The following is a 15,813-nucleotide window of genomic DNA, read 5'->3' on the forward strand; positions in this document are numbered from 1 at the left end:
TCTGGACGTGTGTCCATCAGAGACAGTAAATTTGTAAGACTGGATGTCATGAACTGATACATATATATTATGACTTTTGAACACTATTAATGTAAATACATTGTTTGTTCTCTATCAAAATCTTTCATTTGCTAACTATGCCTATCAGTAGTTAGTGCATTCAGTAGTTAGAATCTTTTATTTAGCTGGCAGTATTGGCGCTCGCTGTATTGCAGTAGTTCGAGTAGCGAAGATTTTTGTGAGGTAAGTGATTCATGAAAAGTATAGGTTATTGTTAGTCAGGGCCATTCTTTTGTAGGGATTATTGAAAGTCAGATTGCGTTGCGCTAAAAATATTGTGTGTCAGTTTAGTGTTGATCAGAATAAGTAAAGAGAGTAATGTCTGAATACGTTCAGTTTTGCTCAGCTGTTTGAAAATCAAATAACTTAGAGGTTTATCAGCACAGTACTTCTTTAATTTTTCTAAGGGGACGTTTCAGAATATGAACCACCTCTAGCTGTATAATGGAATGACAACACTGAAAATTTGTGCTGATTTACAAATAAAATGTCTTCACTGTATGGGAATAATATTAATGGGACGTACGAGTACAGGTATGACACATGGACGACGACATTTAGAAGTTTTGGTCTGGTTGTGAGTCGTGCCCGGACAGCCGAAGCGGTTAAGGGGACTGCTCGCGTAAGGCGCGAAATCCGGGTTCGAATTCTGGTCGGCCACAACTTTTCACTGTCATCATTCCATTATACAGTTGCATGTGGTTCATATTCCCAACTGCGAACACATTTCACGTCTTTCACGCCAGCTGTAGTCTCCTCAGTGCCTGTTCCTTCGGACATGCAGGCATGTCCAAAAGTATACTGCTTAGTCCTTCTTCACGACGTAGACTCTGCAAATTCGTATTCCTCGTCGGTTCAAAAGTACTTCAGAAGACTGCCTGACAGTACTACCTGCAATGAATCCATTCAAGCCCCAGTCTAAATATGATGAAATAGATCCAACGAATACTGTAAGATAAAGGTACTTCGGCGCTACTGAGCATAGGCTTTCTTTGAACGATTCTAAAACGGTCGTGGAGGAATCGGGTGGCCGGTAGAAACATCCGATAATTAACTTGAGTTCAATACATCTGTTATTCGCGCCAGGTAACTTCACAGTTCAAAAAATGCTTCAAATGGCTCTGAGCAGTATGGGACTTAACATCTGAGGTCATCAGTCCCCTAGAACTTAGAACTACTTTAACCTAACTAACCTAAGGACGTCACACACATCCATGCCCGAGGCAGGATTCGAACCTGCGACCGTAGCGGTCGCGCGGTTCCAGACTGAAGCGCCTAGAACCGCTCGGCCACACCGGCCGGCTAACTTCACAGTTAGACTGAATTTCGACCTCGATAGACATAATATTATTGTCGATTGCAATGAACACTCCCCCTCCTATGGCGTCCAGTCTGTCTTTTCGATAACCATACCGTGCCTCGCTCAATATTTCAGGGATTCCTACTTCGCGTTTCAGCCAGCTCTCGCTTCCAAGAATAATTTGAGCGTGACAACTTTCCTGCAGAGCGGTAAATTCTGGGACCTCGTTACGACTACTTCGAAACTTTGCAAGGAATACTTTAATTTTCGCAGCAGACGACCCATACGAGTTCTCGCGAGGCAACTTCATCGTCAGCTACGGGTACAATGGGCACACGATCGTCGAAATTCAGCGAGTGTCGCCTGGCCGGATGAATCACATTTCTTGTTACACCAGACCGACGGTCTTGTCCGGAAACACCGTTATAAAGGAGGAATGGCTACGGGAAACATCACTGAGCCACGGACACAGGCTTGTGGGTGACATTATTATGCTATGAGAGACATTCACACTGGTTTCCATGGGATCTGTGGCAGTAGTCGAAGACACCATGACAGCTATCGACTACTTGAACATTTTGTTTATCTGCATCCCTTCTTGCTTGTCTTCCCCGGCGGCCCTAGCATCTTCAACAGAATATCTGCACATGTTACAAGATCAGAATCGTACTGCGGTGGTTTTAGGAGCATTATAGTAACTCAGTTTGATGTTTTTCTCGCCTAATTCTCCTGATCTGAACCCGATGAAACACATCCAAGACGCTGTCGAGTGCCAGTTTCGCGTCCAAAAACCACCGGCCCGAAGTGCGCGAGAAATGCGTGATCTCTGCCTAGACCTCTGGTGCCACATATCTCTGGAAACCTGCCGAGGACATGTCGAATTCAAGCTACATATAATCGCTGCTATACTGTGTTCAAAACGTGGAGGAACACGCTATTAAGCAGCTGGCCGGAGTGGCCGAGCGGTTCTAGGCGCCTCAGTCTGGAACCGCGCGACCGCTACGGTCGCAGGTTCGAATCCTGCCTCGGGCATGGATGTGTGTGATGTCCTTAGGTTAGTTAGGTTTAAGTAGTTCTAAGTTCTAGGGGACTGATGGCCTCAGCAGTTAAGTCCCATAGCGCTGAGAGCCATTTTTTTTATTAAGCAGGTGGCCATAACATTTTGTCTCATCAATGCATTTGCCAAAGATGGATGATTTGCCAGAGATCTTTGTTATAGAAGTGTATTACAGAAACTTTCCACCTCGAAAAACTCATCTCCACGATTCTGGAAATGAACTACAGGAAGGTGACCGTTTAGGTATGTGAAAGGCTATCTCTGTCTCAAATTGACTATCCTCCAATCTTTCAATAGGTCCTCCCTCACAGCTGGTCCGTTGAATATCGCCTCGGCCGGTTGTGACTATTGCAGCTTTGGTGTTACGCATGCAGTTGTGTGCCATGCACAGTTGACGCACGCTGACTGAAGGTATTCGTTGCAGTGCGTGTGATAATTTTGTGCATCGTTAACGTAGAATGAAAACGAGACATATGGAGAAAAAGTAATTATTTCAGAAGTAATAGCATGAAACGTAACACACACCGGCGGAAAATGTCGCAACACCAAGAAGGGGCTGTGCGACATAAACGAAAGTTAGGGGGCGTGTTTCTACATGTGAAAGATGATGTCTATTCAAACTTCTCAGTAGTCGCGTAAGAGTGGCGCTGGTAGCGCCACTATGAGGATGCAAATCAGGTTTGTGTTAAATACACGCTGTAATGGTAGTGAGCGTTAGTTACCTTTGAGATTGGACGTGGTGAGTTGATGTTAGTCAAGAATGCCTGTAAGGCGACAAAGATCAACACCTCACTGAGTTTGAACGAGGTATTGTAAGAGGGCTACGAGAGGCTGGCTGTTCCTTCTGCTGTAGAAAGGCTTGGCAGAAATATATGATCGCTGACAGCGGTGGTCACGGGAATGTACGGTCGCAAGAGTTCCGGCCTCCGGACGGCCACGTGGCGCTACCGAGAGGGAAGTTCATCGTTTTCAGAGTATGGCTCTGACGCATCGTGCTGCACCTGCAGCAGCAATTTGAGCAGCAGTTGGCACAACACAACGAACTGTTACAAATCGGTTACTTTTAAGGACAGCTCCGAGCCAAGATGCCCTGTGGCGTGCGCTTCACTGACCCCGAACCACTGCTTTTTGCGACTTCAGTGATGTGAAGCGAGAGCTCACTGGAGGGCAGAGTGGTGATCTATTGTGTTTTATGATGAAAGCTGGTACTGCTTCGGTCCCAGTGATGGCCGTCTGTTGGTTAAAGGGGAACAGCTGAAGGGCTGCAACCAACCTGTCTGTGTGCTACACATACTGGACTTACATCTGGAATTATAGTCTGGGGTGCTATTTCGGATGACAGCAGAATCCCCATCGTGGTTATCCCACGCACCCTGACTGCGAATTTGTACCTCAATCCGGTGATTCGACCTGGTGTGCTACCATTCATGAACAGCAATCCAGGGGGCGATTTCCAGCAGGATAACACTCGCCCACATACCGCTGTGTAATCCAACATGTGCTACAGAGTGTCGACATGTTGCCTTGTACTGCTCGATCATCGTATCTGCCTCCAGTCGAGTACATATGAGACACGATCGGATGACAACTCCAGTGTCATCCACAACCAGTATTAACCGTCCCTGTGTTGACCAACCAAGTGCAAAAAAATGGGTTCAAATGGCTCTGAGCACTATGGGACTTAGCATCTTAGGTCATCAGTCCCCTAGAACTTAGAACTACTTAAACCTAACTAACCTAAGGACATCACACACGTCCATGCCCGAGGCAGGATTCGAACCTGCGACCGTAGCAGTCCCGCGGTTCCGGACTGCAGCGCCTAGAACCGCACGGCCACCGCGGCCGGCCAACCAAGTGCAACAGGCATAGAACTCCATCCCACAAACTGACATCTGGCACTCGTACCACACAATGCATATTCGTTTGCACACTTGCATTCAATATTCTTGTGTTTACACCCGCTATTAATGTACAAGCATGTCACATTTGCAATGGCTTATCTTGCGCTTTCATTGACCTGTGATTTTGCAATGTTTATCATTTAAATATGTTACCTGCACAGATGATTCCCTCAAATCCATTACTCTACATTAATTATTTTTTGGTGCTGCGACTTTTTTATGTCAGTGTATTTAAATATCGTTCGGTATTGTATTATTATTAAGACTATATAGATCAAGAAAAAGTAGATGGTATCATTGTAACTTTTTATGCGCAAACTTGCAAGGCCTTCAAGAGATGAACTGTTTGACACTTCGTTTACACAGTAGGTGTTCGCGAAACATTTGATTTTTCCCTGAGTTTACAAATTAAATTTTTCTCAATTACCTCATTACTTTCAAGCAATTAAATATTTGTTTACAAAACTAGACCTTAAGTTATTCAACTTGATTCCTCATTTGTGCAATTCCTTCTCTCCTTTTGGCTATAAAAATTCGGACAAAATGCCGTTTTGTAATTTAAGGAATCTTGTTTTCACTCAGCTCAGACATTTGTTGACAGTTGAATATCACACCAATGTAACTTTTTATTCACAAAATAGCTAGACCTTGAAGAGATGAACTTTTTTACACTTCCCTTACATAACCAGCAGCAGGTATTTGTTAAATATTTCACTTTTCCCTCAATCTACTAATTAAGTTTTTTCTTAATTACCCTTATTACTTTCAGGCAGTTAAATATTTTTCCCGTAACTGGGTCCCATGTTGGTCAATCTGATACTCCATTTATCCATTTTCCTCTCCCCGTTTGGCTATGAAAATTTCGACAGAGAGCCATTTTGTAATTTCTATTAAGTGTCTTTTTCACTCAGCGAAAACATTTGGCCAATATTGCATCTTTCCACAAGTGCTGGAAGAAACTGAAATCTACTAATCTAAAAAATAATCGTGTGATCTCCTTTAAAGACCAATGAGCGTTTAGGTGGAGTACCTACTACAATATTTTAAAAATTTTTTGTAGTGGATTGCATTCTAGTCATAAGTAGTCCTCCCACATACTTCGGTACCTATTTGTGATATGTTCGCCGACAACGAATTCAACACCAACCAGCGGTCCTTGGTACATATTAAGCTGAATGTACTGTCTGTGCTAGTGATATCGTATACTACGTGCTGATGGACTGCCCGTGCAGCGAGACAAAAGCTGACGTCGCCATGAAAAGCCACCTCCTCCGCTTACTTATGTTTCTTTTGCATCACTTTATTTCTCAACTTCCGTGCAAATAAATCATACTGCTTTGCTACTTTCTGAAGTTTACCAATGCACAACATTTTCGTGTGAACTGCTTGCCATTCAAATTGCAACATCGTGAAGACAGCATGCGATAAACATCAAATTTCCATAAAGTAAACTATATGCTTAGATATGAAAATTCATACCGGTATTTCAGTGTAATCGCAGAAGTAGGTAGGAGTACCACCATCTACATTCTGCGCACAAGGAAAGATTATGAAGTGGGGTTCTCATTCAGGTATCACTGTGAGTGTTGGCTGTCCATGAGCACAGCATGATATGTCTTGTGTAAGTATAAATGTCAATTAGTACGTGTCGGACTCCAACAGCAGCAGGAGCATGGCCTATCGAGATTGCGGTTTGCCGTCCCGTGCTATCACTTCTCGCGTTGGTCAGGCTCACACGACTGTGAGGCTAATCTGAAAATGATAGGTTCCGAGGGGCAATATTCAACGTCATCTAGGATCTCAAAGGTTCCACACGACTAAGCGCCCAAAAGGACAGCAGTACTGTTCGCTCGGCAGTGCAAGATCGTACAATCACATCAAGTACCTTGAGTTAGAGAATGGGCTTGTTTGCAGCTAGACAAGTTTTCGCACGAACATTACGACGATGCCTGAAGCACAACGGAGCAAGGTGAACCGTGACGCGGCAGCTACGAGAGGTGCGTCGACAGTGGTGTACCCAACAACAACACTGGATGCAGAAGTGGGACCACGTCGTCGTTATCAATGAGTTCCGATTTATCGTATAGCATCACGATGTATCCGTATGTAGAGGCTCACAGGAGAGCTAGCGTTGCGAGACTACGATTTTTGTCGTCCTACGGACCCAGCACCAAGCAGGACGGTATAGTATGCCACTGAGTACACAACTCAATCACTTCTCATTCGGATAGGTAGCAATACGGACAGCGGTCGTTGCATTTCTGACGTATTAAAGGTGATGGCTGTGCCCTGTCTTCACGGTCTCCGTGACGTTATCTTTCATCAAGATAACGCAAGATCGCATGTTGTCCGTTCTTTCCCGACCTACCTGGACACAGAGGCCGTTTGACTGCTGCCCAGTCAGCACGCTCTCCTAATCTCTCACCAACTGGAAACTTCTGGTCGTCAGCTGCCCAGAGACTGGCACGCCAATACTCGCCAGCCATTAAGAACGACGAAGTCTGTCATCTGGCACAGACTTGAAGCACCAGAGTATAACGTACCTGTATTTATCATCCACGCCCAGTTAAATTCGTTGTCCAGTCCGATCAGAGTCATTATTGCTGCCAAAGGTGGCTACTCTGTGTGCTAAGTTTCCCAGCTTTTATGCCCCCCCCCCGATGTATTCTCCTTGCTATGTTATACACGTACAATAAGTTAAATCGCTTTATTTACCATTCTCCCTGGTGTTCGAGTTGCGATGACTATCAGTGTGTTAAATAACAATTTACCAAAATGATTATTTTACGGAACTGGCATATGTGTGAATTTTACCTTTGACTGTACTTTCTAACATATGGTCATAGAAAACACTCGCTAATAAAATTGTTGTTATTTATACTTCTACCAGCATCACTCCCTCCACTAATTGTAGCTTTTTCTTGTTATTTAAACGTTATGCATTTGTTAATCAGTTTGGTTTATGCCTACACTTCTTGTGCTTCGCTGCGCCTTCTCAAAAAATTAGCGTACTTATGTTCCGTGTGTGCGTTGGAGGTCCACGTACGTGTTCATATTTCACAAATTCTGAAATTTGTGAGAAATGTGGTAGATCTGACGATGCCTGTGTAATCTGTTTAAATAAATCAAAATGTGGCTAAGATTATGAATTATTTCGTTTACGAAAGCTATTTGATTATGTTCCTAATGATTATCTCTTCCACATGTTCCGTCAATTTCTGTATGTACTTCTGTGAAATAGGGGTGTGTCCAGTGGTGACGGAAAGCAACTTAAACACTCAAAACTCAGTGAAAGATACTATGGCGTCGCTAACGAAAGGCATGGGGATGTACACTGATGGACGTACAATGAGAGCCTCCTATGAAAAGTGTTCAGATCATAGAAAATATACATTTCTGATTCCATGTTTGGTGCACTTGTTTTTCTTGTTTCGATGAGTTCTACCATCTCTCCGATTTAAAGACACTTTTTTAAACTTCTTATTTATGGCATTAGTAATTAAGTATGACTGTGGGACATGTAGCACACAGTAGATTGTTCGAGCCAGAGAATCGTATACAGACACGGAAGTAAAGCCGTTAAATATTCAGTAATGTACGAGTATTAGTGACTTAATTCATATCACTTGTTCAAACATAGGAATTTTTTGCAAATGGGGTGGTTATCTATGAGTAAACTTTCCCCGCTTAAAACTTATAGCAGTATCAGCCAATTTCGATGACTGACAACTAGCTCTTGTTATAGTCAAATGTTAAAATTGTGCAGTTCATGGGACGCAGAAATGTTCCTCAAGAGACGTAACAGTGGATCATATCCCCCGCCGGAGGTTCTAGTCGTCCCTCGGGCAAGGGTGTGTGTGTGTTGTCCATAGCGTAAGTTAGTTTAAGTTAGATTAAGTAGTGTGTAAGCTTAGGGACCGATGACCTAAGCAGTTTGGCCCCATAAGATCTTACCACAAAAAGTCCGCAGCTCGTGGTCGTGCGGTAGCGTTCTCGCTTCCCGCGCCCGGGTTCCCGGGTTCGATTCCCGGCGGGGTCAGGGATTTTCTCTGCCTCGTGATGACTGGGTGTTGTGTGATGTCCTTAGGTTAGTTAGGTTTAAGAAGTTCTAGGGGACTGATGACCATAGATGATAAGTCCCATAGTGCTCAGAGCCATTTTACCACAAAATTATCCCTCATCTTTTCACATTCCCTGAGTACTACAGAAGTAAATCAAACAGTCCAAAACATCCAGGACGTTCTTCATAAAGAAAGGCACGGAAGGAGGAGACATTCTGCTGGGTGCCCGGATACGTGCGTTCTCACGGGATTATATCAGCAGATATTGTAAACAAGGAGGCACCGAGAGTATGCAATGTGACTCGATGTGTGAGTTCTCAGTATACTGTAACGTTGTTGAGAAGTCCTAGTATATACTTGTGGGAAAAGTTGGTGGATGTAACATAAATTAAGTTGCAGTAGATGCTTCTTGCAGCCATTGGTGGGGCATGATGAAATCATTGTGACATATCTTTGAATAAAGTACCGTCATATGACGAACGGCTTCCTTATTAGACCTGATATGAAAAACAAGTCTGCAGTCATAAAGATTTCAGTAGACAACTTTTTAAAAGGAAGCTTTTTATATTTCAAAAAAAAAAAAAAGGCCAGCAGCACGATTTTGATACGAATGTCTCTCTTATTTCAGCTGATGATGAGCCAAATGTGAGTTGCTGTGTTAAGTCTAAGCACTACCTAAGACCGGTATTAAACAACTATAGCTGGGCGGAGTCGTTGCGCGGTTTCAGGCGCCATGTCACGGATTGCGCGGCTCCTCCCGCCAGAGGTTCGAGTCCTCCCTCCTCCCTCGGGCATGGGTGTGGGTGAGCGTGTGTGTGTGTGTGTTGTTCATAACATAAGTTTGTTTAAGTAGTGCGTTCGTCTAGGGACCGATGGCCTCAGCAGTTTGGCTCCTTAGGAGATCACACACATTCGAACATTTTAAACAATTCCATCAAATTTCTTTGACAGAGATCTTTGACGTGGCGCTAAAAAGGGGTATTATTACATTGTCGTCATGGTTTTCGTCAAAGTTCAAGATGGCAGACAATAACAACTTGTTAATATGCGCTGCAGTTGCATGTACCACAATTGCATTGTGTGTACATTTGGAAGAGAAGCGACGGAAAAAAAAGGAAACAAGCTTGGGTGAAGCCGTGGATTTTACGTGGAGATAGTAAAATCATTCAGCAAAATTTGTTACGAGAGCTGCAAGTGGAGGACGTCAAGTCTTACATAAATTACTTACTGAAATGTGCTCTCATCCATTCGTATATTCCCAGTAAAGTGACTTCTCATATTGCAAAACAGAATGCTAGCTTGAGAAATACTATGCGCGCAGAAGACAGGCTCACCATAACACTGCGATTTCTTAATACAGGAGAGAGCTACTCTAATTTACAAAACAGCACTCGAATACCACAGTGCACATTAATCCAAATAATTCCAGAAACGTGTGAAACGATTTATAAAGCACTGAAGGAGTAATATCTGAAGATAAATAACTGTTTAGCACACTATTTGGGCAATAAGAACTATTTTCATTTTTGAAAAATTTAATTAATAGACTTCGTGTTCCAACAAGTACAAAATTAATAAAAAGTACGAAAGAGATGCACTTTTTAACTTGTGGCATCTAGAGTTCAGGTATAGACAAAGTAGAATTAAAAGCTAAGAATTTTTTTTTTATTTTAGAGAGTTTCTCCTCCTCTATTCTGACTCGCTGAAAAGCTGCCTGGATGTTTCCAGATATAGAGGTGGATGACCATAGCTTTGATTCTGCATATGAAGTCGCCTGCTGATTCAGTATACGATTAATAGCATGCATCGTGCTCCTTGCTCACCCCCCCCCCCCCTCACCACAGTCGAAGCAAGGTTATTGAAGAGAGTCGTAGAAACACATCAGCTAAACTTTGAAGCCATGTTTACAAACACGCTATAGAAACGTCAAATAACTGTAGCGATTACATTTCACATTCCAGTGAACGGAAGTCGAACGACTTTTATGATAAAATCTACGCCGAGGCTCTCGATTTGATCATGTTTCTGTGACGAAAGGCGAGATTTCAGAAAGTTCCCTACTACACTGTCAAATTTCTTTGACATAAATATTTGACATCTCAATTTTGACAAACAAATATAATAGTGTAATACCGGCCTAAATCGTTATACAGGGGATTACAGTGTTTTCCTTTCTTTAATGACTTCCTTATTGGTATGTGACCCTCCAACTACGTTTACCTTGACTATATGTTAGCCCCTGTTTCTTCTGGTGCATTTTAATGGTATTAATATGGGTACCAGATGCCCCAGTTTTTCGGGACAGTCCTGATTTCAGAATGAAGAATCAGTGTCCCGAAAAGTACTTTCGGGACGGCAGTTTGTCCCGGATTTCAGACAAATATTCTCATACTATCTATTTTTCTCCACATTCTTGCATGGGTCTATATTTCAACCACAGCTATTAAGCTAAATAACGGAAAGTTTTACTATCGAAGTTGACGAAGTCGCTTAAGGAGTGTTATCGCGTAGTAACGCTACTGGGTTTCCATTATTCTCTCCTACCTCAGTTTCAAGTGAACTCAGAATGCCGAAAGGGAAGTGTTCATTCCGAGAAAAATATTCAGAAATATGGTTCTAAATAAAACGAGGGAGAAGCGATGTAAAGTAGAAAGTGTAACTTGTAAGTGTTACGTTTCCGCTACGCGTGGGGTAAGAGCAGATACTATGGATCATTTAGCTAGCGCAAAACATAAATCAAATGTGTACCCTACAAGTACTTAAAAACGGACGGTTTTTTGTTTCAAATTCATTTAAGGACGCAATTTAATTACAGCTGCAGAAATAGCAACGTGCTATCATATCGTTAAACATCCTGTGCCTATAAAATCAGTGGACTGTGCGAGGTCAGCTCAAAAAACTCCTGAACTTTGTGCACAAAATTTTTCTACGCTTATCTTTTACATATTTTGCATGGTCTGCTTCGAAATACTCTGCTCCACAATTGATACACCGCTCTCAAAGCCGCTCCCAAAACCGTTTCCGCTTCCGGAGGCAGTCTTGGTAAGTCCCTTACTGGGTCGCTCAAAGCGCCATCTGCGAATTTTCTTTTGTCTCGTCTATCGTTGCAAATCTTCGTTCTTTCAAAGGGGTTTTCAACTTTGGAAATAAAAAAAATTCCACAGGCGCTAGTTCTGGAGAGTACGGATGATGAGGTAGCACAGTGATTTCGTTTTTTGTGCAGTAGTCACGCAACGTCAGAAATAAATGGGATGGTGCGTTATCGTGATGCAAGAGCAATGAATTCTCATATTTTCTCGCAGTCGTCACAACACGCCCCGATAGTACCATCTATTAACAGTTTGTCCCTGTGGCACGAATTCATAATGAACTAATCCTTCAAAGTCAAAAAACAAAATTATCAGCATGGTGTAGACATTTGACCTGACTTGACGAGGTTTTTTTGTCTTGGAGAAACTTTCCCGACTCTTTGTGAAGATTGAACCTTGTTCTCAACATCATAACCGTAGACCCACGTCTCATCACCAGTTTTAATTCTCTTAAGGAACATCACGTTCTCATTTGCGCGATCGAGAAGCTCCTCGCAGACTGCAAGGCGAAGGTCTTTCTGGTCTCGACTCTTGAGCCGTGGAACGAACTTGTCATTAACACGATGAATTCCAAGATACAGGATTTAATGACAAGATCCTACTGAAATGTTAAATTCTTCTGCAATCTCTTGGAGAGTCAGTCTTTGATTGGCACCCACAGTTTCGTTGATGTTCCTGATATGGGCGTCGTCGGTAGACGTCGAAGGGCGCCCTGAATGAGGGTCAACTTTAACTTCCGTTCGGCCGTGTGAACCATTCGTAACACCGAGTACGGCTTAAGTACATATCACCGTAGGCTTTCCGCATCATTTGGTGTGTCTCTGTAAAGGTTTTCTTGAGTTTCGTGCGCAATTTAATACAGACGCTTTGCTCCTCTAAGTCTACCATCTCGAAATTCGCGAACTATGCAGCTATTCTACTCACTATAGCACTGAGCAATAACAAACAGACATACAATAATGGAACTTCCGGCAGTTTCATATTAAACACAGGCGTGTACTGGGATGCCAACCTATTTTCGTTCCAACACACCATTCGCACGAAATTACGAGTGTTCTGGAATTTTCTGAACACACCTCGTACTTCTAGACAAATCTCCAAATTCTTAATGATTCCGAGGCAGCAAAAAATATGACGTTGGGCACAACAAAATCAATAGCAACTGTGAAATCAGTGTTAGCTCCCGGCACTGTCAAATATGTGATGATCTTTTGAAGGTCCCTTATTTGATGTAGCTAAAGACGCTAGTAATCACAAAGCTGAGAAAATATTTCCATTAGTTGTTCATTATTTTGTAGCGAAAAGTGGTGTTCGATTGAAATTACTTAAATTAACTTCTGTGCTATATGAGACTGTCTATGTAAAAAGTACGTTTTGCGTCACTGCGTTGGAAGAAAACAAAACCAATAAAGTAAGTGCATAGCGCTTCGCGGTGACAATTCCAATTTTAATTTTGGAGGAGCACCACGAGCTGGTAAAACAATAAGTTCACGAAACTGCAAAGTGAAGTAAACGACAATCTTGGAGGAGTCGGACGCCTTGTACACACATATTACATAATGCTGCAAAGGTAGCCGCTGCCGTGATGAATGTTGATGTGTAAACATTTGTACTTAAACTTTTCAGTTATTTCTTCATATACACAGCAAAAACGGGACGCCTAAAAGAATTTTATGAGCTTGTTGGTTCAAATGGTTCAAATCGCTCTAAGCACTATGGGACTAACATTTGAGGTCATCAGTCCCCTAGACTTAGAACTACTTAAACCTAACTAACCTAAGGACATCACACACATCCATGCCCGAGACAGGTTTCGAACCTCCGACCGTAACAGCAGGGCCGTTCCGGACTGAAGCGCCTAGAACCGCTCGGCCACATCGGCCGGCCTGGGTTTGTTGGCATAGAGTGTCGTGCATTGTTGTCACATAAAAAGATAAGGTGGTTATCTTTGTTGCAGTAGAGAAAAAGCAACAAAATTTCAGACAACTCTGTTTCAGAATCAGCTGTCTGAACCACATTTATGGTTTTTTCACTATCATATGAGTATGTTTCAGAGGCAAATACGTAAACTCGAAGAGGCAGTAAGCAGTATTATAGAAGTAGCTGAGATTTTGGAAGTTGATGCCGGAATGATAGGACGACGTCAAGAGGTAAAAGTATTAGTAGGGAGATGGGGGTCATCACGCCAATTTTGGTATCAAATTGATATGCAAATTAATTAAATTGATCAATTAATCACCCCTCGCCCCCTACACACCCGTTCCCGCCACGAACACACACGCACCCGACCACGCCCACACCCACCCCCGGATTAGGTCACGTGTTTTCCTCAGCCTGCATGTGGACTCCAGAGCCTCCCCTCTCCACCCTCCCCCTCATCCACCTCTCCCCCACACGCTCTATTGGCCAGGATTTCGAATTTTGGCGGGAATTTCAAATTATGATAGAAGTTTCTTTACCCCAGAACTGTGCTGACTACCCTCGCCCCTCTTCCTCCTCACCCAGGAATTGGCGAGAAATTAAAATCAATGGTGCTCTTTCCCGGACTCCAAACCTGATCCCCCTGGACGGAAAGTCGAAGTGCAACCCCCTAACGCAATTATACCACCTGAAGCACATGGAGTTGATGGAAAATTAAAAATGGCGGTGCCCTTTCCGGGACTCGAACCCTGGTTCTATTAGATGGAAAGCCAATGTGCACACACAACACATGGAAATTGACCAGATGCAGGAGAGGAAGGTTATGTTAGTGTTCTTTATTTATTTTGGTCAGGAAAATGAAGTAAAGATAGGTCCTAATTACGAAAATGGTTCAAATGGCTCTCGGCACTATGGGACTTAACATCTGAGGTCATCAGTCCCATAGAACTTAGAACTACTTAAACCTAACTAACCTAAGGACATCCATCACACACATACATGCCCAAGGCAGGATTCGAACCTGCGACCATAGCGTTCGCGCGGTTCCAGACTGAAGCGCCTAGAACCGCTCTGCCACAACGGCCGGACGGTTCTAATTACATAATTAATCATAAAGATCAGGCCTTATTACACAAATATATGTGTAGCGCTACACAAGGATGGCCTAAAATCACAATACAACTCAAAAACTGGTGTTATCCCACTGGGAAAAAAAATTCGCAATACCACTCGAACCTAGTGACACACACACACAAACTCTACCCTTCACCTACAGGCTGGTAGGAAAAAGGCAGGGGTGTAAGGTACTATCTTTATTCTTTTTGGCTAGAAATATGTTTAACTGAAGAGATGCTGGTGTTGGATAAAAAGGAGTTTGAAAAGAGTATTACCTGTAAGCATACAGTATCTATCTATCATTGTTTGAGATCAGAGTTCACTACAGACGCCTGTTGAAAAACCACCTGCAGCCCAGGTAACCGAAACAATACACACTACGACAACTGATGGAAAAAAATGCATCATAGTTCTAATTACACTTCGAAATTGTTGTGAAAAAACCAACCCTCGTACTGAACGGGTCATACATCAACACATGTGCTGGGGAAAATCGTCGTCCTAAAAGACTGGGGAGGAGGCAGTAGTTGAACGTGTGTTCTCCTCGATGTAAAATCACAACATGCCGAAAATCGAGGACCCTCATCCCTCTCCTCTCTCCTTCCCTCCCTTCCCGCCAACCTCTCTTTATCCATCTACAGGGAAAACACAGGCTTTTTCAAACGGCCAGCTGCTCCACCGAACGCCTCGTGGCACGAGCTGGCCGCTATTCGCACTAGGCTTTCCACCCTTTGTTGTTTTTCTGTGGCTCCACTGCCACACCTCTGCAGCCGCTGGCCTCATCAGTCCCTCGGCCATCCTTCGTGGTACACTGTATGCCTTGAGATGATGGCTTTAGTCAACACAAAAGGGAAACGTAGCAGCATCACCCCACCACTCCAGAGAATGCTCCAGATGCCTTTTTCAACATCGGCTGTTTGCGAAACAGGAAGCAACTGAAACCTCACACCGCAGTGTCTTCAGTACAATGTGCTCCCGCAAGCACGCTGCCATGCGGTCAGCGTTATCGGCGCCCACAAAAGCTACACATACAATAGAGCGTGACACCAGCATCCCTCGGAACAAAACTGTGATAAAGGGGGACTCTCCCGGCCATGGATTGTTTGTCTAAAGGGACAGCCGTGACCTCTACGGTACTTAGCCACGATACCATTTTGAGCAATGGACTGTAACAGTTGTATTTATCAATGCGACTCCTATAATAAAGCAACTATTAAAAAAGGAAAATGGAATCACGATGATAATGAACGTCCCATTTCCATGAAAATAGTTATGGTCCATTTTCTTTTAGTTTTATGAGCAAAATCGG

This window comes from Schistocerca nitens, chromosome 3, assembly GCF_023898315.1.
Source record: "Schistocerca nitens isolate TAMUIC-IGC-003100 chromosome 3, iqSchNite1.1, whole genome shotgun sequence".
NCBI classification, from domain to species: Eukaryota; Metazoa; Arthropoda; class Insecta; order Orthoptera; family Acrididae; genus Schistocerca; species Schistocerca nitens.